This window comes from Bubalus kerabau, chromosome 15 (genome assembly GCF_029407905.1).
Source record: "Bubalus kerabau isolate K-KA32 ecotype Philippines breed swamp buffalo chromosome 15, PCC_UOA_SB_1v2, whole genome shotgun sequence".
In the NCBI taxonomy this organism is placed as follows: Eukaryota; Metazoa; Chordata; class Mammalia; order Artiodactyla; family Bovidae; genus Bubalus; species Bubalus kerabau.
The window spans coordinates 31,909,224-31,936,226 of record NC_073638.1 but is presented as its reverse complement, the minus strand read 5'-3'; the positions used below and the strand labels follow the sequence as shown (position 1 = coordinate 31,936,226).

The following is a 27,003-nucleotide window of genomic DNA, read 5'->3' as shown; positions in this document are numbered from 1 at the left end:
CGCACTGCATTCTTTCTAGGACTCCAATGACATCAATATTAGACCTAAAAATGTCCAATGACATCAGTAGTAAACCTAAAAATGTCCAATGACATTTGGCAATCTCCCATATGTCCCTGAGGAACTGGTGTTTTGTTTACTTTTTCCAATTTTTTTCTTTACTGTTATTGAGATTGGATGAATTCTACTGATCTATTTTCCAGTTCATTGATTCTTTCCTCTAACATCTCCATTCTTCTATTTTAAAATATAATAAATAAAATGTACCCCATCCATGTATTTAAAAAAAATAGTTATTATATTATCTAATTCTAAAATTACCATTTGGTTCTTTATTTAATATCTTCTATTTCTTTACTGAGACTGTCTCTGTTTCCATCTGGTTCAAGAATATTCAACATCCTTGGAGGATTTTTTATAATAGTTGCTTTAAGTCTTTGATTATTCCAACATCTGTATCATCTTACTGTTGACATCTGTTGATTACCTTTTCTTGTGCAATTTGAGATTTTTCTGATTCATTGTATGCCAAGTAATTTTAGATTATTCTGGACATTTTCAATATTCTATGAGATCCTGGGTCTTATTTATATCCTGTGAAGAGTATTGATACTTCTGTTTTAGTAGTGACCAGCTTGGCTGGGCTCAGGACACATGTTCCAACTATGTACTTCTGTGTGTGTGGTTCCAAGGTCAGTTCCATTTTCAAAGCCTTTGCAGTGTTACTCAGATTACTCAGTATCCTCCTATGGTCAGTCTGGGATGGGGGCAGTGGTCTCTCCCATAGTTCAGTTTTCAAAGTCTTTGGTGTGTTGCTTAGGGTCAGATTCATACATGTCAACCTTATGGGTGAGCTCAGGAATTCATCAACAATGTCCCTAGGTCCTCCTTCTCCATAATCTCCTCAGTACTTTCTGGGGCTCCACTTCTCATTCCTTTAGTCAGAAAGTTGGGGCTTTAATTTCCTTGGTCTGCTGTGTACTTTCACAAGGGCACCTAAATCTGGGTCCAGGCAGCAGGAAAACAAGAAAGATAGTAATAGCAATGGGGGGAGCACCTCCTGGAGACCACAGCTTCTCAAATCAGAGTGGGAAGTTCCTCTTCTCATGATTTTAGATGCCCAGGGGCCCCTCTGCTGCCATGCCACCACCACCTCAGGATCTTCTGGGGCCTGGGGCAAAAAAAGAAGAGAGAGGAGGAAAAATGGACCATTTTCTCTACTCCCCCTAAGCATTAAGGAGTCTCCTTTCTGTTTGTTGAGCTGGAAGTGGAGGCTTCTCCTGGAACTCTAACCACGTCTTGTTCTCACTTCCAGTTTTCAGACTGCCTTGAGTCCAGCCAGCAGACACCAAGGGGAACAAGTGGGAGGAGGAGATTCATTGCTGGTTCTGCGGTACTTTGAATTCTGGTCTCCTTTCCCAAGCCACCTGCCATCATCTTTTCAGCTGCCCCATGCATTCTTCCCAGTTTTTATAGCTGCCTTCAGTGGGAGAGAAGAGGTAGAGTATGCTCACTCCATCTTCATGCTTCTGTTTTGCTTTGCAAGGACTCTACCTAACTCTGCTCGGCAACTTATAAACTAACTAAGGAGGTTTTTAACTTTTACTTTATTTCATTCTGAGATGAGTGTACGAAAACCAAAATCACTACAGAAGAAGCTTATCTATTAAGGAAAGCAACATATGTTTGACTTCTTAACTTTTTACATTACTTTGTTTCCTCCTTAAGATCATGGGCAAGAGAAATCAAAGATAGATCCTGGTTCCTATGCAATTTACATAGTTGCTGAGAAAACTGTCTGTGATGCCTTCAGGTGCTTGTAGCAGGAAGTAAGCCTAGGACTTGACCTCAGAATTGTGGTTTAGGAAAATAGCTTATAGTCCAAACAGAGAAGTCTTTCATAAATGCCTCGGGATTTAACTGCGCTTCACAGAAAAACCCTAATGATCTTGCTTTCTCATAACTTTTTGAAAAGACGCAGTGAATTGCCAAGACCCGTACGTTCTTCATCAAGGACTTCCGAGGAGATAAGATGTAATTTGCTCTTTTGTTGGCCTTACTGGGGAGGGTGAATTCCAGGGAGTGATGTATGTTTCCTGTAAATTCAGCAAGCCATTGTGGAACAGAATTGCTTCAGATATTGTCAGTGGGAACATAATGTGGGTCAATGAATCATAGATTCTATTTGGTAGTCTACCACAGAGAACACTAAGAAAGCTATCCCGGTGGGAAAAACTAGAGACACTTGTAACTAAACAGCATGGCATGAGGGCAGGAGGGGAGGAAAAGTGGGACGATTTGCCCAATAGACTGAAGACTTGATTTCAACCGGTTAGTCACTGAGCAGGGAGGGTTGTTGTTCTTTCCCTCCAGGTGGTGGGAGTAACTATGAAGCCAGAACACAGACTGCACAGCCACAAACAGAAACATGACCCTTGAGGTAAGTCCCCTAAGCCCCTCAGACAACCACCTCTGTTTAGTTTATCAACACCTAGACTTGTCCCTTGGAACAAATCTATGGATATTAAATGCAACAGTCTCATACTGTCCTTGTCATCCTATTTTCTGCTACAGAGAAGAGCCAGTTCATATGCTGGCTTTATCTGCCCTTCTTTTTGCTTCACAAAATTCGGGTGAAGCTATTGGTGGTGGTGGTGGAAGTTGGGGGAGGCCCAGAGCAGTAAAATAAGTGCAAATAAGGATGATTCATTCCTTGTTATCATTGCTGTTTAGTCACTAAGTCGCGTTCAACTCTGTGAGCCCATGGACTCCACCAGGCTCCTCTGTCCATGGGATTTCCCAGACAATACTAGAGTGGGTTGCCATTTCCTACTCCAGGGGATCTTCCTGACCCAGAGATCAAACCCACGTCTCCTGCATTAGCAGGTGGATTCTTTACCACTGGGCCACCAAGAATGCCCTGATTTGTTCCTTAGATGAGGCCTTCCCTCAAAACAATGTTATCCCCTCTATAAGTGAAGAGACATAATGAACAATAACAACCCCAAGTCACAGTTATTCATTCCAGGAGTGAAACTTAGGAGCCTTCACTTGAATGACCTTCTGTTGAGCTCATTAGGGTCCCGGAGGAAGAGAAGAATTTCACCTGAGGGCTTACACAAAACCAAGGTCAGACAGTTCTGTCTTTACCCTCTGCCACCAGCCTCTCCACCAGCTAGTCCTCCGGAGATCTGTACAAGGGGAACAGCGGTTCTTTGTTTCAGACAAGGACAGACAAGAAAACTGCAGTTTTACTGCAGCCGGAGGGGTTTGGAATACATGTGAGAAAGAACTGTTAGACTCCAAGTATCGTGAGATGGAGGAATAAGGGACAGGGGTGGGCAGCAGGCTTCTTTCTAGATTTTAGAGACAGCTCTCCTTATGGGGCTGGAGAAGGCGATGGCACCCCACTCCAGTACTCTTGCCTGGAAAATCCCATGGACAGAGAAGCCTGGTAGGCTGCAGTCCATGGGGTCGCGAAGAGTCGGACACAACTGAAGCAACTTAGCAGCAGCAGCAGCAGTTCCTTATGGGGTGGCTAACAACAGTCCTTATCGGAGGACAAACTACCAGAATCCAGGCTTCCTGTGTCCCTGGTGGCTCAGAGGTAAAGAATCCACCTGCCAGTGCAAGAGACATGGGTTTGCTCCCTGGTCCAGGAAGATCCCACATGCTGAGCGGCGTGTGCACCACAACTATTAAGCCTGTGCTCTAGAGCCCGGAAGTCACAACTACTGAGCCCACGTGCTGCCACTACTGAAGCCCATGTGCCCTCGTGTCCATACTCCACAGCAAGAGAAGCCACTGCCACTAGATGCCCATGCATGGCAACTAAAGGGTAGCCCCTACCTGCCACAACTAGAGAAAAGCCCAGGCAGCAACGAAAACACAGTACAGCTCAAGGCAAAAAAAAAATCCAGGTCTCTGATTCCACCCTTTCTATTCTCATTCTTCTGACTGTAGAGAGGGTTCTGATTCTGGCCCTTGATGCAGTTTCTCCACCAGGACTGCTGAGGCAGAGAGCTTTTGTCTGGAGGGTCTCTGTTCTCATGAGATCCCAGCACATAGGGATTCTCTGGTCCACATGGGGAGGGAAAGAGAAACAACTTTTTCTCAATATGAGCAATTGCTTCCTTCTCATCAGAGAAGAGTTACTTAGGTTTCTCCAGGAGGAAAGAAACACCACTTTTCCAAATTTAAAAGACATTCTTAGCACCAGACCAGCAGCAATATCCTAGGGTTGGGCTTCCTAAACATGGTCACCCATTAGAATCCCTGGGGACTTTGGGCACACTCCTAACTCAGTTAAGCCAGAAATTCTGGTTGGTAGGGCAGAGCTGTGGGGTTTTTTTTAAAACTCTTGGAAAGAGCATCCAGGGTTGAAAAACACCATTCAAGGAGTACAGTTAACACCCAGTGGAGACGGGGGCAACAGAGGATGAGATGATTGGGTGGCATCATTGACTCAACGGGCATGAGTTTGAGAAAACGCTGGGAGACAGTGAAGGACAGGGAAGCTTGGTGTTTTGCAGTTCATGGCTTCACAAAGAGTTGGACACAACTGAGTGACTGAACAAACTAGCAGTTCAAACATACGATGCTGGACCAAGGGAGGGGAGTACAAAATGTCCCATGCATCGCCGCAGTTTACTGCCATTCAGCGGCTCTGTGGGAGGATTAGAGCCCCGGGCATTATCCTGTGGAGACAGGTGGCTGGCTGGCTGGCTGGCAGGCAGCCCCGTCCATAGCCCTGTTGCAGGAGCCCAGGAAGGCAGACTCCTAGAACAAAGTCTTGAAGGCTCCCCACAGGGAGCAGGAAGATGTGAGTCTATTCTGAGGGTAGGTGGCTCCGTGCCGCTACTCACAAGCTGCTCCTCCATCTCCAGCCCTCAAAGGGAAGAATGTGTAACAGTTGTCCTCTGTAAAAAAGAGACATGGTATCTGTGAAGACTTAGTGGCTGGGAACTTGTAGGGGCAGCCAAGTGCAAGAGTTAGGAATTACAGTTCTGGATCTGGACCAACCTAAGGTCAAAGTCCTACCATGGCCTAGCTTCATGCTTGCAGGCATATTTCTTAATTGCTTTTAGTTTTGATTTTCTTATCTATAAAAGTGAGAGACAGTGAAGTCGCTCAGTCATGTCCTACTCTTTGTGACCCCATGGACTGTAGCCTACCAGGCTCCTCCATCTATGGGATTTTCCAGGCAATAGTACTGGAGTGGGGTGCCATTTCCTTCTCCAGGGGATCTTCCCAACCCAGGGATCGAACCCGGGTCTCCTGCATTGCAGACAGACGCTTTACCGTCTGGGCCACCAGGGAAGTCCTTTCTTATCTATAAAATGAGGATAATAATAGTGACTACCTCGTATGGTTGTGATGATTCAGGGAAAAAATGAATGTAATACTTGGGATAAGGCATTCAATAGAAAGTACCTGTATTTCCCTTGTTGGGGTGGGCATTGCAGTGGAGGTGGCGATGGTGGTGGAGGAGGGGGAGGTTTCCTCCACAACAGAGTGGTGACACAGGACATGAAGGAGGAGGTGGGAGGGAAAGGCATTGGCCAGGACACCAGGCGGGCGCTGACGGTCTCTGCCCAAGTCAAGGGGCATGCTCATTGGCTCCTTCATTGGGCATGCTTCACAGCTCCTGCATTTTTTTTTTTTTCAGCTGCACCAGGCATGTGTGATCTTAGCTGCCTGACCAGGGGTTGGACCAAGCCTCCTGTAACAGAAGCATGGAGTCTTAACCACTGGACCACCAGGGAAGTCCCACAGCCCCTGCAGTTGATAGGGAAGGACACCCCTCTGTGTGGGGGCTTCAAGCAGCCCAAGTCTAGATGCTCAACCTTAAGAGCTAGTGCAGAGAAGGCAATGGCACCCCACTCCAGTACTCTTGCCTGGCAAATCCCATGGACGGAGGAGCCTAGTGGGCTGCAGTTCATGGGGTCGCTAAGAGTCAGACACGACTGAGCGACTTCACTTTCACTTTTCACTCTCATGCATTGGAGAAGGAAATGGCAACCCACTCCAGTATTCTTGCCTGGAGAGTCCCAGGGACGGGGGAACCTGATGGGCTGCCATCTATGGGGTTGCACAGAGTCGGACACGACTGAAGCAACTTAGCAGCAGCAGCAGCAAGAGCTAGTGACATTATCACCCAGGTGCTTGTCCTCTTCATTAGCCCTGGAGATTCTGAGACAGAAAGTTCATGGTGGAGCCAAGGAATCTGTTTCTTTATGAGTTCTCTGGATGACTTCTCTGCACAGACAGGTTTGAGAACCACAGTGCAGCCTGCTCAACTCAATGAAAAGGGGTCACAAAGGCATTTCTACTTGAACTCATGGGCTCCCTCTATGTCTCACTGCCAGAGATCAGCAGTCCCAGAATCTTAAATTACCAAGTCTTTTCTTTTAAATGCACTTGGGCCTTGATGGGACACTACAGAGTCCTACTGCTCAAGATCAATGGGGCAAGTACATGAAATTCTGAAGAGGTGGAGAGGTAAGAAGTGATTTGGGGATGGGTGTGGTCTGGGAATGAGAAGATTCAGGTCAAGTGTAGTTCCTTTCAGCTTTCCAGGACTGCCCATGTGGGTGTGTGTGTGTGGGGGGGGTCCTTCTGTTGGTGGGGAGTCCCTGACCTTCAGCAGCCAGTGGACACACTCAACGTGTCATTCTGCCCCCATCTCACATCCTTCTCCAGGGGAGACAGTCCTAGCTGAAGCTGCTCAGGCTTTGAACCTTGCACCCAACACGGTCTTTCTTATTACTTTTTCCACCAGATGCCCTATGTTTCAGTGATATAAACGACTTATCATTTCACTCACTTGCACTGGAATCCACAGTCTTCCAAAACCCCATCTACCTTTCTCTTCCTGATTGTTATATGCAAAGGAAAACCCAGCCTACTGCAACGACTGCTACACCACAGCTGACATTTGCTTAGCACTTAGCGAGATTAACTTACTGCATCTTCATAATAATGTTCTACAATAGGCACATTATCCTTACTCTAAATACAAGGAAGCTGGGGCCATCTGGTTCCAAACTTTGTGCTTCTAACCATCGTGTTATGCTGTTTTTTTCGTGAACAATCTCTGAATGGAAAGACAATGGCCTTTGAGGTGGGAAATACCATTGGCTTTGACATGTATTAGTTGAAACATCTTGAGCAGATTACTTAACTTTCCTGAGCCTCCATTTTATTATCTGTAAAAGAAGTATAATTTCAACACACAGTAATGGATAAATAAGGAAATTGAAGGATCTCGTGTCTTGGTCTCTTTAGTCAACTCCGGAGGTTTGTTCCTCAGTATCTAGCCTCTACATCTTCTGGACCCTTTCTTGCACTGCTAGCAATAAGGCTGTTTCACTTTCTTATCATTCATGTGTTCACTGCAGTAACACTTACCATTTTCTTCCAGAACTTTTGCTTTGGACTTCCTTGGTGGCTCAGTGGATAAGAATCCACCTGCCCATGCAGGTGACATGCGTTGGATCCCAGATCTGGGAAGATCTCACATCCACGGGGCAACTAAGTCCATGCATCACAACCGCTGAGCCTGCGCTCTAGAGCCTGTGCTGTGCGACAAGAGAAGCCACCAAAATGAGAAGTCTGAGCAATGCAACGATGAGTGCCCTCTGCTTCCCACAACTAGAGAAAGAAAATGAAAAAAAGGCTGTGCAGCAATGGAGATCCAGCATAGCCATATATATACATATATATATATATACACACACAACTGAAATTTGCATTCACACCTTGGCAAACTTTGGCACAAGAAGCCTAGTTTTGGCTCATCTTGGCTTCCAATGTAACTTCCTCACTAAGCTGAATCATTTACAAATCATTTTTACTTAAAGCGAGAGACATGTGACTCTTCCTTTTGCTTGAACACTTGGAGGTCATTGTAGGGTTTTTTTTTTTTTTTTTTTTCCTTTATATTTGGCTGTGCTTCGTGGCATTCAGAATCTTAGTTACCCAACCAGGGATTGGACCCATACCCTCTGCAGTGGAAGCATGGAGTCTTAACTGTGGGACAACCAGGGAAGTCCCCATAGGGTTATTAATTTGCCTAATTTCAATACTTTTATGTGTCTGGGAATAAGGAGGTCTGAGGAGAGGGAAGAAGGGGCAACAGCTGGTTGATGGAGCAATCAGAGCACATTAACATCTAGTGATTAAGTTCCCTGTCTTATATGGTGAGGCCACCTGTGGTACCTCAAGACAGTTACAACAGTAACATCAAAGATCACTGACCACAGATCGCCGTAACAAATATAATCAGGGTGAACAAGTTTGAATATTGTGAGAATTATCAAAATGTGACACAAAAGACGTGAAATGAGCCAACGCTGTTGGCCAAGGGCACTTATATAACAACTCAGGGTTGCCACAAACCTTTGATTTGTTAAAACAAACAAACACACAGAAAAACACTCTAAACGATAAAAACAACTCAGTATCTGCAAAGTGCAATAAAATGCAGTGTGCCTACACTGAAGATGCAGTTGACTCCCTCTCCACACGCCCACCTGTGGTTATATTTCCGTGTGTCCTGTGCCCCGAAAAGGCCCCCAGAAGGCAGTTCCCATGGAAGGGTGTGACTGGGAGCAACCAACTGTTCCGTCACCCTGTGTATTCAAGTTCCTGGCAGTACAGCCTGGAAGGTGCTCAAAAAGGTTTTATTGAACAAAGAACAGTTGCTCCTTATTTTTGGCTACAGGTTATGCTAATGTATTGAGTCTGCTCAATTCCAATACCAACTCGGTATTGCAAATACACAAAACAGTAATATTGAAAACCTAGTATTTGTGAGGTCCCAGACTGCCATGAATCATCTCACTTAATCCCCAAAATGAGTGTGAAGAAGGCACTATCACTGTCATTTTATGGATGAGGAGGAGGCCTGAGTTTAGGGGAAGAATGAACGTGTTCAATATGAAAAGGAGTCATTGGAAGAGCCCACACTCAACCTCTATCAATACCAGGGAGTTGTAAAGCCTTTTTATTATCTCCCTCCCTCCTTATTAAAGGCTGTTTTCAGGACTTCCCTGGTGGTCCAGTGGCTAGGACTCCATGCAGGGGGCCCAGGTTCCATCCCTGGTCAGGGAACTAGATCCCACATGCTGCAATTTAAAAAAAAAAGTCCCTCACACCACAACAAAGATTGAAGATCCTGCATGCCACAACTAAGACCCATCACAGCCAGATAAAATAAATAAAATTTTTTTTCAAAAATTAAAAAGAATAAAATGAAAGGCTGTTTTCGTCTGGATAACCCCACTCACTGTGACTTTCTCCAGGGCTCTCTAGCAAGAGCTCTCATTCCCAGGCCTCTTCAAAATCCTTGCAGGTCTGGCTAGGTGCCCCCACCAGCATCACCTTCCTAGACTCTCAACTCTGTCCCCCATCCCTCCCGCTTCCCTGCCTGGCTCCTCTCCCTCCTCCTTGAGTTCCCGGTGGCCCTGCCTCGTGGTCTTGAGAAGGTGTTGGTCAAGTGAGCTTGGTGGTAGTGGAAGCATGACCCACCCCATTGCTTTATTTCCCTCCTTCATCCCTATGGGCCTTGGTTCTCTCCCCTGCCCCCAAATACCATCAGCTGGTGACAGAGAAGAAAAAAGGGCCATCTTCTGCTGGAGCTTAACTTTTTAATTAATTCTCAATTTAGTGACCATGTAAAGTTAGTTTCTTATCATGCCTCCTTTTTCAAGTATTTTATTGACTTGCATTTGCTATCACAGAGAACACCCTTTCCTTCCCCCTCTCCCCCAAGTTTATACAACTTCCCTATGGATCTGCAGGGTCTTTAAGATAAATAGATTGTTCATCTCAAAATCAACTCCCTCCATTGGACCTGGTGAGAGCCCCTGGCTGCGCTGGTGCTCCGCGGTCAGGCTGAGTCTCTTCTGTGCTGCTTAAGGAAGGGCTCTGTCCCATTGCCTTTCTTTGACAGCATCAGCCTGACCTGAATGCCAGCTGCACCACCAGCTCAGTCCTTAGGTTCTGTCACCTGAAAAGGCAAAGAGCCAGCTCTTACAGACAGTGGGGAAGCCTGGATGACAACTGAACTGATGAGGCTGAAGTCAGAGGCTGTGAGCTCAGCTCTAGCCATGCTTGAGAAATGGCATCGTTACACCACAGAGACTCAGGAGTTGTCAATGGGCTTTAGAAAGCAGAATGATGTGTCTGGCTGGGGAGAGATGAGATAGTGGGTATAGTCAAGGTGCTGAGTTTCTCTTACTACTCTGCCTTTGACATGTGCCCTGTCAGTCACTCAAACACCATAGATGTCTATTCTAAGTGCCTGGGGACATCACCATCTCCAGTGCCTGGAGACTGCAGGGTCCTGGGCCTCATGGAGTCAAGAGTGAGTGGGCACTGACTGTCTCTTTGTCCCTGTTGCCTCCTGAAAATGAGGCTGAATGACAAAAAGCCAAATGACTGGCTTTTTCTAAGATATTTTGAGTACCTGGAGGATACACTGCCATTTTGTTTCATCAGTTATTCCCTATAATTCCCTCTGGGGTTGGGACGGCACAGTGAGGAGATGGAATGGAAATGGGAAAGAAGATAAGCAGGTAAAGAGTAGGACCCACTTGTCCCAGACGATCGTTGTCCTAACCTTCCTGAGCCGTGCCAATCTCAGGGCACACACCTTATTCATTCATTGGTTTGATCATTTATCAAACATTTATGGTATGCCTACTGTATACCAGGCACAGAACTAACTGCAGAGAGCTCAAAGTCAAATGAGACATAAACCTTGAATTCAATAAGCTTTAGTCCAGGATTGAGATTGTTTAGAGGTACATATGCTATCTTGAAGGTGGGTATATTATATAGTGGGGAACCAAAGAGAGATGGGTCAGTACCCCTTGAGTTGAGTTGTTGGTTTTTTTAGATCAGTAAGTCATGTCTGACTCTTTTGCAACCCCATGGACTGTAGCCTGCCAGGCTCCTCTGTCCATGGGATTCTCCAGGCAAGAATACTGGAGTGGGTTGCCATTTTCTTCTCTGAGGGATCCTCCCGACCTACGGATCAAACCCACATCTCCTGTATCTCCTGCGTTACAGTCAGATTCTTTACCACTGCACCCCTGGGGAAACCCTTTAGCTGAGTATTGAAGGATGGGTGTGAGTTCACCAGGCAGCCAAGTAGCAATGACAGGGTATGTATGCAAACAGAATGCATGCCAGAACGTATGCAAACAGCAAAGCATGGTAAAGAAGTGGTCGGTTTGTTTGTAAAGCTGGAGTGTAGACTATGAAGTAACGGCAGTGCTTAGGGGCATAAGGAGGGAAAGGGAAGTAGTGATCAGAAGTGAGAATGCAGAATAGTCAGCCATCAGACCGCAGGAGACTAATATGTTATGATAAGGAGTTTCGAGTTTATCCTTATCTCAGATAAGTAAATCACTGATATTTCTGAGATAAGGAGATAACACAACCATATTTGTGTTAATATTTTATACATCTTTTATAAATCATAGTATATTTTAGAAAGTTAACTCTGGTAGAATCAGGGAGAACAGATTGAAGGAGGTGGTGGTGAGATGAGAAGCAGGGACACCGTCTAGACGTCCAGACGTGTATTTGTCAACTCTTCATTTAAAACACAAATCCAATTCAAACTAACTTCAGATAAATAGAGAGAGAGACAGAGTCATAGAACAGGGTGTAAAGGCACCATTGGATCCAGGAATGCAATAAAGGTCATCAGATCTCTCTCCATCTCCCTCTCTCTTTTTAATTTGGCCCCACTGGGCCTTCATGGTGCTAAGTGGGATCTAGGTCCCTGACCTGGGATCGAGCCTGAGCCCCTGCATTGCGAGGGCGGAGTCTTAACCACTGGACCACCAGGTAAGTCCCTGTCTCCATCTCTCGACTCTGCTAGTTTTCTCTTTTCTTTATGTGTTATAGCCTCTCATCCTACAGACAGATTATGTCCACAGGGCAGGAACAATGGTTGCTGAAAACTTCAAGACTATATCCTTATAACTTTTGATTCAGAAGTGAAAGAGGGACTTCCATGGTGGTCTAGTGGTTAAGACTCTGTGTTCCCAGTGCCGAGGGCCTGGGATTCCATCCCTGCTGAAGGAACTAGACTCCACACGCTACGACTAAAAGATCAGTATGCCGTAACGAGGGCTGAAGATCCTGCATGCTGCAGTTAAGACCCAACACAGCTAAATATTAAAAATATTTTTTTTTAAAAGAATCAAAAGAGACCGTCTTCCTCCCTGAAACTTCATATCAAATTTCACAGACGTGCTCTGATTGGCTCTGCATGGAACACATCCTCCTTGTGGGCAGGTGTGTTGGGCACTAGCACTCCCCAGGGCACAGTGCCAGGCCCACCCCTGTAGACTGGATAAAGGACCCTTCCCCAGAGATAAGCTGGTATAGTTACCAAAACGAGAAGGAACTGAGGACATACAGGACAGATACAGCTATTAATACATCTGCCACGATCAACTTCACTGAGGTCAAAACCAAGGAAGAATTGGGTTTGAGGAGGAAGGGATAGATTCAATAACTTTAAAAAAGGAACTTGGTGAGAGATAAGAAATGAGAAAGAGAGGAGGGAAGGGAGGGGAAAGCTTTAATAAATGCCTGATGATTGACCGAATGCATGGCTGAAGCTGAACGACTTCCTCCTGTTGGCATCACATGCTCGGCATGGAACAGCTAGTGTTCTGAATGCAGGATGCTCGTGTAGCTCCTGCACACTACAGTTTCTGTGCAAAGGATACTACTACTGTCTGCTAGAGCTCAGGGGGCTTGGTGCCCTGAGGACCGTGAGAGCCCCTTGTAGTTCAGGCTGCTGGGCAGAGCAGTTGTCCAGGGCAGCTCGTTGCTCAGAGGTGCTGATTTCTGGAGAGCAGCTTTCTCGCCAGGCTTGTTGGCAGAGAACACGAGGATGGTGGCCGTCCACCCCCTGCTGCCCCGGGTCTGGGGAAAGACTGGTTGGCAGGGCTACAGGAGGCTCCCAGCTGCTAAAACTCTCTCAGCTGGCTTCTCGGGCTGGGAGAGGGGCAGTGGGGGCTGCCAAGGACGTGACATTTCTCATGCTAATTAGGAAGGGAGGCAGCATCCACAACTCACTGATTTATGTTTTTATGCTGCACGTCAGCCTTATCTAAGGCTAGGTGAGAGCAAGGGCCTCTGCTTTGGAACCGTTCCCATGTTTATGCTCCCAGAGCTTTCGTGTCCATGGTCCTGAATTTCTATGGCTACAGAGAGTGCCTGATCTCAGCCTCTTCTCATGCTGCCTCCAGCAGGATCACTCTCTCCCCTTTCTGAGCCTGGTCTGGTATCTAGAGAGGAGCAGAGCTGAGACTGGGAGCACCAATGGGAGTCATGGAGAAAATTCATCCTCTTGCTTTTCTTAGTTCAATTCAGCCCTGATGCTGAACTTCTTGAACTCTGTGGGCATTTTTGGGGGAGGAAGCTTCTGTTTGCAAGGGATCCAGATGCTGTGGGAGCGTGTGTGTGAGCGTGATCACACGAGTACAGAGGGTTTATATGGCCTTGGAAAGAAGTCCACAGTATGTTGTTAAATGAAAACAACAACAACAACAGTATTCAAACAGTAGATATAGCAGGAACCTGGTGTCACAAAATCTACTATGAATACCTATGAGTGAGTGAAGTCACTCAGTCGTGTCCAACTCTTTGAGAGTCCATGGACTGTAGCCCACCAGGTTCCTCAGTCCATGGAATTTTCCAGGTAAGAATACTGGAGTGGGTTGCCATTTCCTTCTCTAGAGGATCTTCCCAACCCAGGGATTGAACCTGGGTCTCCCGCATTGCAGGCAGACGCTTTACCATCTGAGCCACCAGGGAACATAATTACTTACAGAGACAGTTTGGGGAATATACAGTAAAACGTTAGTACTGGTTTTCCTTGTATTATAAGATCTGGCGTGGTTTGTGTATATGTGTGTTTAGAATTTTGCCTTCTCTGATTTATTCTTCTTTTCTGATTTTTCTTTAATGAATATATATTACTTATAACAAGGACTTCCCAGGTGGTGCTAGTGATAAAGAACACACCAGCTAATGCAGGAGACATAAGAGATGTGAGTTTGTGCCCTGGGTGGGGAAGATCCCCTGAAGGAGGGCATGGCAACCCATTCCAGTACTCTTTCCCGGAGAACCCCATGGACAGAGGAGCTTGGCTGGCTACGGTCCACAGGACTGCAAAGAGTCAGACATGACTGAAATGACTTAGCACGCAGGCAAATAATAATAAACAATACTACTACTACCAAACATATGGCAACGAGAGACTTAAATGACCTGCTCCTATTTTGATACCCTTTCAACACAAGTCCTGAAAGACAGTCAGGAAGGATCTAAGAGAAACCAAGACCATTGCAATGGACTGAATCATTTTGTTCCCCAGATTCATATGTTGAACTCCTACCGCCCCATGTGATGGTATTAGAAGGTGTGGCCATAGGTAGGTAATTAGGACATGAGGGTGGGTCCTGAAGAGGATTAGTGCCCTTGTAAGAGAGACCCCAGAGAGTGCCCTTCCCCCTCTGCCACATGAGACACAATGAGATGACAGCTATGGACCAGGAAGTGGGCACTCACCAGACTCTGAATCTTGGACTTCCCAGCTGCCAGAACTGCGAGAAGTAAATGTCTGTCATTTATAAGCTACCCCATCCTTGATATTCTGTTATAGCAGCCCCAATGGACAGAGAAAACCTTGGATCTAAAAAGATTCGGAGGACTCTGCCCCTCAGTCCTATTCAGTTCAGCTCAGCATGGTCGTTCATTCGTGTCCAATTCTTTGCGACCCCATGAACTGCAGCACGCCGGGCCTCCCTGTCCATCACTAACTCCCGGAGCCTACCCAAACTCATGTCCATTGAGTCAGTGATGCCATCCAACCATCTCATCCTCTGTTATCCCCTTCTCCTCCTGCCCTCAATCTTTCCCAGCATCAGGGTCTTTTCAAATGAGTCAGCTCTTCGCATCAGGTGGCCAAAGTATTGGAGTTTCAGCTTCAACATCAGTCCTTCCAATGAACACCCAGGACTGATTTTCCTTAGGATGGACTGGTTGGATCTCCTTGCAGTCCAAGGGACTCTCAAGAGTCTTCTCCAACACCACACTTCAAAAGCGTCAATTCTTCAGTGCTCAGCTTTCTTTATAGTCCAACTCTCACATCCATACATGACTACTGGAAAAACCATAGCCTTGACTAGACAGACCTTTGTTGGCAAAGTAATGTCTCTGCTTTTTCATATGCTGTCTAGGTTGGTCATAACTTTCCTTTCAAGGAGTAAGTGTCTTTTAATTTCATGGCTGCGATCACCATCCGCAGTGGTTTTGGAGCCCCCCAAAATAGTCAGCCACTGTTTCCCCATCTATTTGCCATGAAGTGATGTTAGGTTGGCCAAAAAGTTCATTTAGGTTTTTCTGTAACATTTGGGCATCTTACATAAAAAACCCAAATGAAATTTTTGGCCAACCCAATGCTTGGGCTCTTCTGTATGGACATCTGTATCTAATATGTAAAGAATTCCAAGTGTGTCAACCCACCTCGGAGACTGGTGTTCCCTGGGTTTATTCTGCAAGGAGCAAGAGAGACACAGCTAATTAAACTGATGCAGGATGTGATGTGAGGGTGGAGCAGGTGTGGACAGGTAAATATGAGAAGAACTTCTGCTGAGTGCATTGGTTAACTGTAATTTCTGCTGTGGAATTACCCATGAATGATGTTTCTATGATGCTTGAGTGAAGCAAGTAGAACTCATTCCAATAAAAAAAGAAAATTTTTTTAAAAAACCCTTCCTATTTTACCCATCCACCGCCCCAACCCCTACTCCAGGATCATAAACTTCATTGCAAAATTGGAGCCGTTGAGTTTTTTGGAGTCTGACACAGTTGGAAGTGTGAAATGCAGCCATCTGGCAGGCCAGAAAGCAAGTGGTTTGAAATATTTATTTCCGTGAAGCATTAGCTATGATTTTTAACCATGTGTTGGAAGTTCTGAGCAGAAGCACAGTTTGAGGCTCTGGTCAGCCAACAAAGGCTCTTTTTAAAATTTTATTTGATTAAAGTATAGTTGATATGCAATGTTGTGCTAGTTTTAGGTATACAACAAAGCGATTCAGTTATACATATATTCTTTTTTTTTTGGCTGCGCTGGGTCTTCGTTGCTGCATGCAGGCTTTCTCTAGTTGCAGTGCTTGGGTTTCTCATTGCTGTGGCTTCTCTTTGCAGAGCACAGGCTCCAGAGCGTGGCTCAGTAATTGTGGTGCACAATCTTTGTTGTCCCACGGCATGTGGCATCCTCCCAGGTCAGGGATCAAGCCCATGTCCTCCTCACTGGCAGGTGGATTCTTAACCAGTGGACCACCAGGGAAGTCCTACATATTCTTTTTCAAATTTTTTTCTGTATGGTTTATCACAGGATATTGAATAAAGTTCCCTGGGCTATACAGTGGGACCTTGTTGTTTATCTCCAAGATTTATTGGCTGGGCTATTTTCCCCTAGGATAAAGCAGGTAACAGGCCTAAAGAGAAAAAGCAATGACTTCCTTCCTGTAGTTTTGTTGGGTTTTTTGTAGGAATATTAATCAAGAGAGAAGGGTTCTAATGCTGAGATTAACAACCAGGAGAATTCTCAGAGACTCTGTGAGCTTTAAAAACATTTTACAGAGCTGGGTGAATAAAAGGAGGCAGGGAGAGTCCATCTTAGTAGCATGAGTTTGAATTTGGGGATCCCTGGCAAAGTACCTGCAAAGGCCATTACCTTTCATTAATCACACAATGAACAACTCAGAGTGCAGGGCCAGTGGCTGCAAGAAGCAGGGGAGAGATGGCAGCTTAGATGCCCTGTGGGTGACAGTTGCAGCCTGGACCAGGCAGACGAAACTCCCTTCTGCACCTGCCTGCAGAGAAGCTCATTTCTGAATGGACCAGCCCTTTCCTAGGGCAGGAGATGGGGCCCCTCATCTACATAGGGTGGAATCATTACATGCTATTCCCTGGTCTGCTATTGTCAGGAAAATGGGAGGAGCAAAGACTGAAAGAACAAAGATTTTTTTTTTTTTCACATTTCCAGCTGAAGCAGTGAATATTGGATCATATGGAAGATGTTCTTGGGACTTTTCCAGATTATTTTAAGAAGGCAGGCATTTTCTGAGAATGGGCATTCTGCTTTTGGGTTAATTTTTTGAAGGCCATCTGTGATTGATTTACTAGAGAGCTAATAATATTTTGCTTTCCTCTGTTTTCTCTCCAAAGCATCCCAAACTTCTCCAATTCCATAGACCCAGCCCAGATGTAGAGAGGCCAACGTCACAGGCTAAATAGGCTCTCTGGTATTTATAGCTTAATGGGAACGCTAACTTATGGGCTGGTGATTTTTCTTGTAACCCTAAGACTATGCAGGGGATCTTCTGTTTAAAATAGAACTGCACCCATCCCAGGGTTCATAGCAGCCCTGTTTACAATAGCCAAGAATTGGAAGCAACCTAAGGGTTCATTGATAGATTATGGGTAAAGAAGATGTGGTATATATACACAATGGAATATTATTCAGCCATAAAAAGAATGAGAGAATGCCATTTGCCGCAACATAGATGGACTTAGAGATTATCATATTGAGTGAAGTCAGATAAAGACAAATCTCATGTATCACTTATATATGGAATCCTTAAAAAACAATATAAATGAACTTATTTACAAGACAGAAATAGACTCAGATGTAGAAAACAAATTTATAGTTACCAGAGGGGATAATGGTGGAGAATTGGAGTGGTTGGGAGATAAATTAGGAGTTTAGAATTAACATAAGCACACTACTCTGTATAAACTAAATAAGGACCTCCTGTATAGCATAGGGAACCATATTCAGTGTCTTGTAATAAACCTATAGTGGAAAAGAATTTGAAAAGGATATATATGTGTGTATATAAATGGTGATGGTGGTTTAGTCACTAAGTCATGTCCAACTCTTGTGACCCCATGGACTGTAGCCTGCCAGGCTCCTCTGTCTGTGGGATTTCCCAGGCAAGAATACTGAAGTGGGTTGCCATTTCCTTCTCTAGGGGATCTTCCCCATCCAGGAATCAAACTCAGGTCTCCTGCATTGCAGGTAGATTCTTTACTGACTGAGTAACCAGGGAAGCTGTATACACACACACACACACACACATAACTTTGCTGTACACACAACATTGTAAATTAACTATGAGGAAGTGAAGTGAAGTCGTTCAGTCATGTCCGACTCTTTGCGACCCCATGGACTGAAGCCTACAAGGCTCCTCTGTCCATGGAATTTTCCAGGCAAGAGTACTGGAGTGGGTTGCCATTTCCTTCTCCAGGGGATCTTCCCGAGCCAGGGAATGAACCCAGGTCTCCCGCATTGCAGGCAGATGCTCTACCATTTGAGCCATCAGGGAAGCCCCAAAAATGGTTTAAAAAATTAGACTCTTGTTTTTGGCTAAATGCTGTGACTTTTCCATAAAAAAATCTAAAACAAAACAAAAGAGAATTGCACCTAAGATTTGAGGATTTGTGTTATGGATATCTTCTGTACCACAGAAATTAAAAATCATAGAAGAGAGGACTGAGCTAGGGCTGCAGAGAAGTCAAAAAAGAGGTACTATGTCAAATATGGCTATAACATTAATAGCTGCTGATGAGTATTGTCAGTCACTGAGCTGATTGCTTGTAATGAATAATCTCATTTAATCCTTAATAGGTCTGTGAAGAAGGTACTATTATGACCATAGCACAGATAATTTAGAAATATTAAGTACTGTCCCATCTTTTTTTGAATTCTAATTTTTGAATTGAGGTACCACTGACAAATAAAATGGTATATATTTGAAGTGTACAACATGATGATTCATGTACATATACACTGTTAAATGATTAACACAATCAAGTTAATTAATACATTCATCACCTTTTTTTAGAGAGATGGCAAGAATGCTTAAGAGCTACTCTCTTGGGACTTCCCTGGTGGTCTGGTGGCTAAGACTTGGCACTCCCAATACAGGGGGCCCAGGTTCAATTCCTGGTCAGGGAACTAGACCTCATGTGCTAGCACAGTCAAATAAATAAATATTAAAAATAAATAAATTAAAAATATTTTAATCTACTCTGTCAGCAAACTTCAAGTATACAACACAGTAATATTAACCATAGTCACCATACTGTACATTAGAGCCTCAGAACTTACTCATTAGAAATGTTATTAATGTATTAGTTGCTCAGTCATGTCCGACTCTTTGCAACCCCGTGGATTGTAGCCCACTAGGCTCCTCTGTTGGAGAAGGCAATGGCAACCCACTCCAGTATTCTTGCCTGGAGAATCCCAGGGATGGGGGAGCCTGGTGGGCTGCCGTCTATGGGGTCGCACAGAGTTGGAGTGCTAAAGCGACTTAGCAGCAGCAGCAGCAGCAGCAGGCTCCTCTGTCCATGGAATTATCCAGGTAAGAATACTGGAGCGGGTAGCCATTTCCTTCTCCAGGGGATCTTCCTGACCCAGGGATTGAATTCCGGTCTCCTGCATTGCAGGCAGATTCTTTACCATTTGAGCCACCAGAGAAGCCCAACAAGAATTTATTCACCTCATAACTAAAAGTCTGTACATTTGACTAACATATTCCCATTTCCCTCACCCCTCAGCCTCTGGCAACCACTATTCCACTCCTGTTTCAGAGTTCCCCGCTTTTTGTTAGATTTCACATATAAATGATACCACACAGTATTCATCCTTCTCTGTTGCCCATGTCTTAATGAGGGTTTAGGAAACAGGACTGAACCAGATCATCCTATACAGTAACTTGTGTTTCTGCACCCAACACTGTATTCTCGAGCAGAAGGTAAGGAGGAGGTGTTTGGCAATGAACTCATCCTCCTAAAAATCATCCCGAGTAAGAACCATTTCCTGTCTCTAACCTGGCTCATTCCTTGGCTCCAGATATAGAGCCCATACTTTGTGGCCTAGAGGATATTTTACTCTCTGCGGTCTAGAGGATATTTTACTCTCTGCACTGCACCTCTCTGGTGTTAACAGAACTCATTTGCTTAAAGGACTGAGGTGTCTCCTGCCAGAGAATACATCCTGAGAGAAAGAGCTGCCAGCAGAGGGGTAATTCAGTACAATTTAATACAGCATGGTGTGAGTTACTCGGATTTGTCTCTTCATCCCACCTCTGAGTCCTACTGAGAACAAGGAGGGGGCTGATTAGCTGGTCTATTTCTAGTCTTCTCCTGACATTACTATTATGTTTGTGTGGCTGGCTAGAGAACCTTCTTAGGGCATCATGGTGAAAGACATCATTAGGATTGCTTGCCCAGCTAGCCCATCTTCCTTGACACTGCGGTTTACAGCTATGGGGGCTGACTCTTGGTTCTAGCTTTGTGGGGCTGCCTCTTCCTTGCTTTACCCTATGACCGCTACACCTGACTGATGCAGCAGTGGGCTCTTGTTTGCAGCTGGGCCAATCAGAGCCTCTTCCCAAGAATTAGGAATTGGGACTGAGAGAAAGTGAACGGTTAGTCCTGTAACGTGAATTTAGGAGCCACTTCCACCAAGTAGGCGAATGCACTGAGGAAGGTGGTCCTCTGACAGAAAATCAACTATAGAGAGGTGAGCAGAGACAAGTGGAGAACAAATACAGATGGACTTCCTGTCTCTTCTTCCAGTCCTCTCCTGTGACCCATTGCTCTGGGCACACCTAGTTTTTTTTGTTTTGTTTTGTTTCTGTTTTTTTTTTTTTAATATATAATAAATTATTTTTTCCTCTTACACCAGCTTAAGATGGGGACTTCTCTCGTAGCTCAGTCAGTAAAGAGTCTGACTGCAATGCAGGAGAGCTCAGGTTCAATCCCTGGATTGGGAAGATCCCCTGGAGAAGGAAATGACAACCCACTCCAGTATTCTTGCCTGGAGAATCCCATGGTCAGAAAAGCCTGGCAGGTTACAGTACCTGGGGCTGCACAGAATCAGACATGACTTAGCGACTACACCCCCACAGCTTGAGATGGTTTCTAAACTTGCAATGAAGAATTCTGATTTTTCTGAGTTTTACGAGTTAGTGTAGCATATAATCTGTTAAGTGATGCTGTGATGATAGGTACATTTCCCCGTAGGTAAATTAATTTTGCTTAGTCCTAAAGCAACAGTTTAAGGTTTTAGAACAGTTTCTCCTTATCTGTTCTCACAAGGTATGAGTCGGGGTATGGATCAGCATCACTGGTAGACAAGCAGTTTAAAAGCAAATGTACTTTTGATAGTGAGCATGTTTTATCTTGGAATATGATTGACAGCATATTATCTTTTTCTTCTTCATGCAACCTTCAACCCCAAAGATTGCCAGGAGGACAAATCTTATACACAAAACCATTTCTGTTCTTTTCTTTCTTTTTGGCTGTGCTGGGTCTTCATTGCTGTACTCGGGCTTTTCTCTAGTTGCTGTGAGCAGGGGCTGCTCTCTCGTTGTGGTGCATGGGCTTTTCATTGCAGTGGCTTCTCTTGTTGTGGAGCATGGGGCTCTTGGGTGCACGGGCTTCAGTAGTTCAGGCACCTGGGTTCAAGAGTTTTGGTTCCTGGGCTCTAGGGCACAGACAGGCTCAATAGTTGTGCATGGGCTCACTTGCCCCGAGGCATGTGGGATCTTCCCGGACCTGGGTTTGAACCTGTGTCTCTTGCATTGGCAAGCAGATTCTTTACCATGGAGCCACCAGGGAAGCCCTGCTTTTCTTTAATGTGTTAGTCACTCAGTTGTGTCTGACTGTTTGCGACCCCATGGACTGTAGCCTGCCAAGTTCCTCTGTCCATGGGATTTCATAAGCAAGAATACTGGAGTGGGTTGCCATTACCTTCTCCAGGGGATCTTCCCAACCCAGGGATCAAACCTGTGTCTCCTGCATTGCAGATGGATTCTTTCTTTACCATCTGAGCCATCAGGGAAGCCCAGGTTTTCTTTATGTTCTAAAATGTGAGCAAGGAAGACAAAGTTTTTGCTTTTGGGAAGCCAACAAGGGTCTCACTAGCCTGCCATGGGAAAGGGAGTGAGCAAGAGTGAGGGTCAGGTGGCCCTGGGGATAAATAATGCAGTTGTAGGGTAAAAGGACTAAAGTCAGACACACAGTTTTATGAAGAGCAAAACCATAGGCTCCCTTCTTGCTTTGAATTCCTGGGAGGAACAACCTAGAGGGTAACATGACATCTATATTAGCCTTCTACAGCTACCATAACCAAGTCCCACAAACGAGGTGGCTAACACCAGAAGAAACATTGTCTCATGGTTCTGGAAGCTATAGGTCTGAAATCAGCATCTTGGCAGGGCCACATTCACTGTCAAACCTGGAGGGGAGGATCCTTCCATGCCTCTTCCAGATTCTGGTGGCCCCAGGCATTCTTTGGTTTGTGGCAGCATCACTCCAATCTGCCTCCGAACAGTTTGGGCTTGTGTGCTTGGATTAAGAAAAGGCTGATACAAAGGATCGCTCATAGTTAGATACTGGATCTACATCAGCTTGATTACTAGAATTTCTTATCTGCCTCTCCACCTGAAGGAGTAGGGATTATGTCCTTCATATATTTATTCCCATCATAGTATAATATAGGGCATGTTTTAAACCAAGGGCTCAATGAATAGCTGTTAAATGAAGGAATGCATGCAAGCACAACTCGCTCAGGGTTGGCTCAGAAGTAGGGCAGGGCTGGGACTTCTCTGGAGGTCCAGTGGTGCTTCCACTGCAAGGGGCGTGGGTTCAATCCCTGGCCAGGGAACTAAGGTCCTGTATGCCAGGCAGTGTGGCCAAATAAATAAAAACCAAACAAACCAGAAGGAAGTAGGGCAGGGCTGAAGTTGCATGATTAGACACTACAGTTGAGAGAGGCTGAGGGGCAGGCACTGCCATGTTCTGCCTTAGCATTTATGCTATCTATCATTGGATGGGGTGAGGAGGAGGATGAGAAAGAGGAAAATGAGGTGGAAAGAAGAGGAGGGGAAGCTGGAAAGCACTGTCACTCCTGCTGAGCTGGTGCTTGCTAATTAAGTTGCATTACCAGGTTTGTAATATATTAGTAGGTGTTCCATATTCAAATGTAAAAATTTATTATCTTCTAACTGAGAGATGAATTTGAATTATCCTTGTCATTGCTCTTTTCTGCTCTTTAATTGGTTCTATTGATTTCTTCTGCTGGGAAATATATCAGAACCAAGGCATAATTACCACGAAGAAGCCTTATTCCTGTTAAAGTACTAGTAAAGTATTCTGGGAGGGTTAAAACTCCACTGATGCCTGGATCCTTATTGTTTCAGTCCATGAGTCCACCAGGTCACTAGTGCTAAGGCCAGAGAATCTGTGGGACTTTTAGTTAAAAAGTCAGAGACTTTGGAGGTAATGTCAGAGAGATTTTTTAACTCAAAGTAACTCCCAACAAAGAAACTTCCACTAAATTTACTGAAATCTGATCATCTATCCTCTTCTCAAACATGTCCAGTGATGTGTTTGTTAGAATCAATGCTGTGTTTTTTTGGTAGTAGTTTTTTGGTAGTTTATTTGGTAGTAGATACAAAATAATGCAACATTTACAATAGATGGTGACTTAGATTTAGTGAAATCCAGTAATTTGAACTTACTTTCCCTCTTTCTTTATGAAAGCAGTTTATCCTAGTGACCTCAAACATCCATGGGGCTTGACTCTTGAACAGACTTTGAATTTGCTCTGAACAAATGACAGCTTTTGTCAAATGTTCGGATGAAAGGAAAGACAAAGCATTTCCAAGAGCTACCAACCTAGTGACTACTTTTTAATAAAAGCAGATCATTAACTCAATCAGCAACTTTTTACTGAGCACCTATTATGTATCAGCTATGGTTCCAAATTTGGATATATATTTACAGTAAACAACACAGATAAGTTCTTCCTTCTTAAGCTTTTTCTTTCCGTACTAGATCATCACATATCTTCACTGTTGTTTTTCTTTCTCTTGTGCTTTTCTTTTTAGTTTGACGTTATCACTTGATGGCTAAGACATAATATTTACAAGAGCAACTGAACTGATTCTGCTTTCTACTGGTTGTTAAAACAGTACCATTTTCCCTACCTTCTTTTTTTGTTCTGAATGTGCTAATCTTGGTTCAATTTTTCACATGAATTTTAGCTCATATCTTGTATTGCTTTCTAAATATTGGTGTTTACATGACCTCATTGTCGTTTATGTTTTTAACAGTTGATGGTAGTAATCATCTTTCTCCCAGGTCCCCAAACAACAGGGCATTTTGACTCTTCAGTTTTCCTTATGTCCAACACTTGGCCACCAGTCCTTCTGCTTAGGACTCTCTGTTGAAAGTTGGAGAACAATAACCCAATTGATTTATGTCAAAGAAAATGGACCAACTCATATGATTGGGACGTTCACTGATTTTCACTATGGTAGGACCTAAAATCCCAAAGATATTAACAGGACTCTGTCTTTTTGCTTTGTTTTTTTTTTCTATTTGTTTTCATTCGTGGAAGGCTCTTTAGCTTGATCACCACACCGCCCACCCCCCCCCCAAAAAAATCTTTTTTCTGATACCATCAGTCCTCAAGAGGATATGATGTTTTCATCAACCAAGTTTGGGGTATGTGCCCACTCAAGCCATATGGCCTGAAATGGTAACAGGTGTCTCCTCAAGGGAAGATCCATCAGAGCTGTTATGAGACGAGAGGATGGATACTAGGTAAGTGAAAACTAATCTATCTCCCCACAGTCTCACGTCTTACACATCTCCCTCTATAGTGTTGTTTGTATTTGTTCTCCTTTCCCCATTTTCTCTGCCTCTGTCTTAGCTGAATTACGTTAGAGCTTCTCCTAGACTGTGGAAAAGGGTTCTTAACTAGTCTTCCAGGTTTTGGTTTCATCAGCACAGCCATGTCACACAATTTCATGGACACAGATTGTATAAAGGTCTATATGCAAAAACTGTGAAACACCCTGGACTAGACTCTCTTCCCATCTGCACTCCCTCCCATGTGAAATTCCCAGAGGAATCTTCCAAAGTGTAATTCTGAATGTGTCATAATCTTCAAAAGACCACCAGTCTAGGAAAAGAGTCAAAAAAGTCATTATGTAGAGGTGACAGAGAGATACCATATTTAAAAGGCGGAGACTGAAATTGATAGAACAATGAGAAAAAATGACTCTACTATATAGCACTAACTAACTGATGAAAGAAACACAAAGGCTGCTATGTGTATGTGCTCAGTCGGGTCCCACTCTTTGCAACCTATGGACTGTAGCCTGCCAGGCTCCTCTGTCCATGGAATTTTCCAGGCAAGAATACTGGAGCAGGTTGCCAAAACACAAAGCAATACAAGAGATGTCCACTAACCACAAAGAATTCTTGCAAGATGATAAAAATGGGAACCTTACAAATATCAGTACTATATACCATTGTGTAGGAAGGGCCATATGAGGTCCTGTCCGTATTTAATAGATAACTTGTGGCTGGAATGATGAGGGACAGCATCATGCTAGAGGTGGTCTTTGAACTGGCCCTTGACAAACAGGAGCAGGGGGTTTACTGGCTAAGAGGAGGTGAGGAAGGGGCATGACTGGCAAAGCGAATGGCTCAAGCAAAGACATGGCAAGTTTGATAGAAGGTTGGAGAATGGGCACTTTCCCAGACTGGCTGTGTCCTAGTTGCTGGAGACGATGTTGAGACTAAGTTCATGCTAAATTGTTGAAAGTATTGGATTTGGGGGATGATGGAGAAGTGGCCTGTGCTGAAAAAAGAAGTAAAATAAGAAAGAATGCAGAAATGGTAATGACGGCAAATATATTTTGTTGGGTTGGATTAATTTGAGGGGCTTTTTTTTTAGTTAGTGTCTACAGAAGCTGGAATCAAGATTTCTGGGAGTAATATCAATAACCTCAAATATGCAGATGATACCACCCTTATGGCAGAAGGTGAAGAGGAACTAAACAACCTCTTGATGAAGGTCAAAGAGGAGTGTGAAAACTCAACATTCCGAAAACTAAGATCATGGCATCCAGTCCCATCACTTCATGGCAAGTAGATGGGGAAACAAGGGAAACAGTGAGACACTTTATTCTGGGGGGCTCCAAAATCACTGCAGACAATGACTGCAGCCATGAAATTAAAAGATGCTCACTCCTTGGAAGGAAAGCTATGACAAACCTAGACAGCAAATTATAAAGCAAAAAAGCTTACTTTGCTGACAAAGGTCCATATAGTCAAAGTTACGTTTTTTCCAGTAATCATGTATGGATGTGAGAGTTGGACCATAAAGAAGACTGAGCACCAAAGAATTGATGCTTTTGAACTGTGGTGTTGGAGAAGACTCTTGAGAGTCCCTTGGATTGCAAGGATATCAAACTAGTCAATCCTAAAGGAAATCAGTCCTGAATATTTATTGGAAGGACTGATGCTGCAGTTGAAGCTTCAAAACTCTGGTCACCTGATTCAAAGAGTCAACACATTAGAAAAGAGCCCGATGCTGGGAAAGATTGAAGGCAGGAGAAGGGGACAACAGAAGACGAGATTGTTGGATGGCATCACCGACTCAATGGACATGAGTTTGAGCAAGCTCGGGGAGATTGTGAAAGACAGGGAAGCCTGGCGTGCTGCAGTCCATGAGGTTGCAAAGACTCTGACATGACTGAACGACTGAATAACAACAACAAAGAAAGGATATTCTTGATTGTAAGCTGAGTTGACTAAGTGGTCTACTTTATCCTAATATTGCCCTTGTATCTTTTTAGAGTATAGTCTAATCAGATTTGTTTTGTGAATTAATTCTTGTTTAATAGAAAACTAATTGAGTAGATATATATTGCCTTTGCTTTAATGTGATATTGTTTCCATGTATTTATGCAAACACATGACATTCAATATACCTTGCTATAAAAATTCTTACCACAGTTTCAGAAGCATTCTCAAGTAAAGATGTGGTAATCTGAACAGGAAAAGAAGAAGTGCAATCTGAAGGGCAAGCAG

General features: G+C 44.2%; 1 non-coding gene across 1 annotated transcript; it reads right to left on the bottom strand.

Moving 5' to 3' along the window:
• Positions 1–13,776: 13,776 nt before the first annotated feature.
• Positions 13,777–13,848, bottom strand: TRNAC-GCA (transfer RNA cysteine (anticodon GCA)). Its single transcript has one exon. It is a non-coding gene; the product is annotated as a tRNA-Cys (tRNA).
• Between the last annotated feature and the right edge of the window lie 13,155 nt (positions 13,849–27,003).